Source organism: Grampus griseus (genome assembly GCF_964374135.1).
Source record: "Grampus griseus genome assembly, chromosome: 1".
NCBI classification, from domain to species: domain Eukaryota; kingdom Metazoa; phylum Chordata; class Mammalia; order Artiodactyla; family Delphinidae; genus Grampus; species Grampus griseus.
In genome coordinates this window covers 32,727,212-32,731,131 of record NC_139017.1, presented here as the reverse complement: position 1 = coordinate 32,731,131, position 3,920 = coordinate 32,727,212, and the positions used below count along the sequence as shown (strand labels likewise).

The following is a 3,920-nucleotide window of genomic DNA, read 5'->3' as shown; positions in this document are numbered from 1 at the left end:
CATTGGAAGGCAGATTCTTTACCACTGGGCCACCAGGGAAGTCCCTTACGACCTATTTTTAAATAAAAAAAGCAAGTTGTGGAAATATATATGTGGCAGTGCTTGCTATGGCTGGCTCTGAGTAGGTTCAGATGAGGTTCTCTCATAATCTCCTCCAGTTCCCACTGCCACCCCCCCAAACCAGGCCAAATCAACGTCAGCCTAAACACTAACTGCTTACTATGCAAATGAAGCTTCTCTCCTAGCCTTTCCATTTAACCAGATTGCGGCCCCCTCCCCCCAAACACACACAGACACATCCTCTCCAATATACTGTGTTGGCCAGAAAGTGCCTTTGCTTTTTAAGTAAAAATGGAAGACACATTTTTCATTTTCACCAAGAAGTTTATTGAACAATGTATTCACCCTTTTGTTCCCCTACCTTCTGCCATTTTTCAGGCAATTTCATAATTCCATCTTCCCAAAATTTTTAATCTTTTTGAGCAAAGAACTGTTCCAGGTGACTTTTACAGTCTTCCAGGGAATTGAAATTTTTTCCATTAAGGGAATTTTGTAAACGCCAAAATAAATGGAAATCCAAAGGTGCAATGTCTGGTGAATATGGCGGATGAATCAGAACTTCCCAGCCAAGCTGTTAACAGTTTTGCCTAGTCGTCAAAGAAACATGTGGTCTTGCATTATCCTGATGGAAAATTATGCATTTTCTTTGACTAATTCTGGAAGCTTTTCGTTGAGTGCTGCTTTCAGTTGGTCTAATTGGGAGCAGTACTTGTTGGAATTAATCGTTTCATTTTCCAAAAGGAGCTGGAATAGAAGACTCCCTTCCAGTCCCACTATATACACAACACCACATTCTTTGGAAGACGACTGGCCTTTGGTGTGGTTGGTCGTGGTTCATTTCGCTTGCCCCATGATCTCTTCTCTTCCACATTATTGTACAGTTTCCACTTTTCAACCCCCATTCACAATTTGTTTGAAAAACGGAACGTTTTTGTTACGTTTAGTAGAGAATTGCATGAGGAAATATAGTCAAGAAGGTTTTTTTCTCTTAACTTATGTGGAACCCAAACATCAAAGCGATGAACATAACCAAGCTGGTGCAAATTATTTTCAGTGCTTGAGTTGGATGTTTTGAGTATGTCGGCTATCTCCTGCATGGTATAATGTTGACTGTTCTCAATTAATGTCTCGATTTGATCGCTATCAACTTCAACTGGTCTACCCCACCGTGGAGCATCGTCCAGCAAGAGATCTCCATCATGAAACTTCACAAACCACTTTTGACATGTTCGATCAGTCACAGCACCTTCTCCATACACTGCACAAATCTTTTTTTACCTTTCAGTTGCGTTTTTACCTTTCTTGAAATAATAAAGCATAATATGCTGAAAATGTTGCTTTTTCCTTCCATCTTCAATATTAAAATGGCTACACAAAAATCCAACCATTTTGATGTCTTTTTTTAAATGCTTGCTGATATGACAGCTTTCACATCTAACAAAATTGTTTCAAATGAAGTTAAAGACAGCTAAGTGCTGCTAGAGCTATCTTACTGAATAAACCAAACTAACCTTTTGGCCAACCCAATAGAAATTCTGGAGAGGCCATAATCTGCAATACAATCTTCTTGTTCTAATATGTATATTGGAAAGAGATTTGCAAAGCTTTGGATGGTAATTACTTCTGGGGAGCAACTGTTATTCCCTTCTGTACTTTTATTTTAACTCATAAGCATATATTTTATGTTTATAATTTAAAAAATTAGTTTAGAAGGAATACATGAGTAGTTTGCCCTATAAAATTGTATATTTTAGGTGCATCTAGGGCATCTGGAAACTCTTAGAGAAAATGAATAGGGAGCCAGACCTCTGGCATTTTTCCTGTAAATATACTTTGGAGTGGATGTGGCATATTCTATACTTATCTCCCAATTATCAGGCTAACTGAGGAAATAAAGTTGAAATGTAGCTTTTCGTTTCCAACTTTTTCATAATCATTTAAACTGGATCAGTTAAACAGATGCATTAGTTGCTTCCTCTGAATCTCTTTGGAAGTAGATTATGAAACAACTACTGGAAAAAGAGTTAAACAAGAAACAAAAGAAAAATAAGCTGATATAAAAATCTAGGGTTGGAACTGTGTCTTTCGCTGGAATTTCATGGAGCACACCGGGGTCTCAGGGAATCTGTATGGGACCAGCAAAGCGGCCGTGAGGACGGTGCAAGCCGTGAACCGCATCTGCTTGTTGGACATAGTCCTACAGGGCGTGCACAACATCGGGAAGACTGACCTGCGACCCATCTGCATCTTCCTGCGGTTGCCCTCGCTGGACCGCCTGGAGCAGCGGAACACAGACACAGGGCAGAGCCTGGCCGCCGCCCGGGCCGACCTGAAACCTGGAGAGCAGCAAGGAGAGCAGCAAGGAGCCCGGCCTGTTTGACCTGATCATGGGCAACGACAGCCTGGACAAGGCCTACTGGGCCCTGAAGGAGGCGCTCTCCGAAGAAATGAAGAAGGTTGAAGGAACTGGCCCCTCCTGAGGAGGTCTGCCAGCTCTGTCTCCCCACCACGCCTACCCACCCACCCCCCCCCGGGGCCTGGGGCCTGGCATCCAACCCCTGCGGGCCAGGGTGGCTCTGCTCGCCTCGGCTAGCGCCTTGGGGTGCGGGTGCTGCCCATCCCCCTCGCTACCCCGCTGTGGTTGTTGAAGGACCTTACCACCCCCCAACCCTCCACCCTTCTCCCCTCACCCTCTTCTCCTCACACCCCTTCCCCCCTCGACTCCCTCCCCGGCCCCAACCCAGCTTGCCTCGTATCCACGGGATCCCCACTCCCAGCTCTGTCTCACCTCTGCTCTCATCTCTCTTCTCCTATACTCTCTTATAGGGCTTAATTTATTTTATTTCTGTTTGTTTCATCATTTGCGCCAATCCCTGCTGCCACCCCCTAGTTGGATTGTAGCTTCCTTCAGAGCAGGGACTGATCCACATTCAGATTTGAAGCGAAGGTGCCCGGCACAACACCTGACACATAGTAGGCACTTATACATCTTTGTTTAATAAATGAAACCTTGGCATAAAAACACAACAACAAAAATTCCTCACCTCTAGCTCTACAGAGAACCCTGGCAACCATTTAAAGTTCCCCCAGGGAAGGGATACTCTTGGGCAGGTACAACCTTGTTTTGGGTTGGCTCAGTGACTGAAGTTCATAAGTTTCTCGGCATTTTTTCCCCTGTTGGGTATTGGATTGAAGTGCTTTTTGTAACTGCCACATTTTGCAGTTTCCCTAACCTTTCTTCTGGGAAATTAGAGTTAGAGCTTTGGAACTAATGGGGTGAAACAACACGCATTCTGCGTACACCTATTGTTATTGGTGGCTTAGCTGTGCACAACACTCTGGATGAACTGGCTCAGGAGACACAGTGACTCATGGCATTTTCCCTGTAACCAGAGGTGACCTGGAGCACTTCAGGCCAGGAGGAAATTAGTTTCTCACCCTCTAGTTCTGTAGCTCCGATTGTGGACGAGTCTGGGCACCATCTCGGCATCTATCAACATGACTGAATTAGTTGCTGCTCTATCTGATAGTAATGGGGATGGCGCCTGGCTACAGGAAAACTTCCTTGCTTAGCTAAGAGAGGTTGTGACCTGCCTGCCCATGGATTTAATGGGAGCATGAAAATCTGCATTTGACTAAAGCTTTAGTATCCCCAGTTAGAGACTCGGTAACATTAACTAGGCAACCTCTTTTAAAACCCGTGAGTATGAAGCTATTAGCTATTTAAATTTTGCGAATTAGCTTAATATTTATTGACTGTTTCCGACATCTAACTGAGAGCTACTTGGAAAGTAGGCACTTGGATGGAGGGTAGGGAATGGGAGAATACAGAAGATGCCAGAGAGAGGAGGTTTTGGGGG

At 44.3% G+C, this 3,920-nt stretch overlaps 1 pseudogene across 1 annotated transcript; it reads left to right on the top strand.

Annotated features, from left to right (window-relative positions):
• Positions 1-2,158: 2,158 nt before the first annotated feature.
• LOC309820516 (guanylate kinase-like) lies at positions 2,159-2,540 on the top strand (annotated as a pseudogene). Its single transcript has one exon. The product of its transcript is annotated as a guanylate kinase-like (transcript).
• Positions 2,541-3,920: the final 1,380 nt, after the last annotated feature.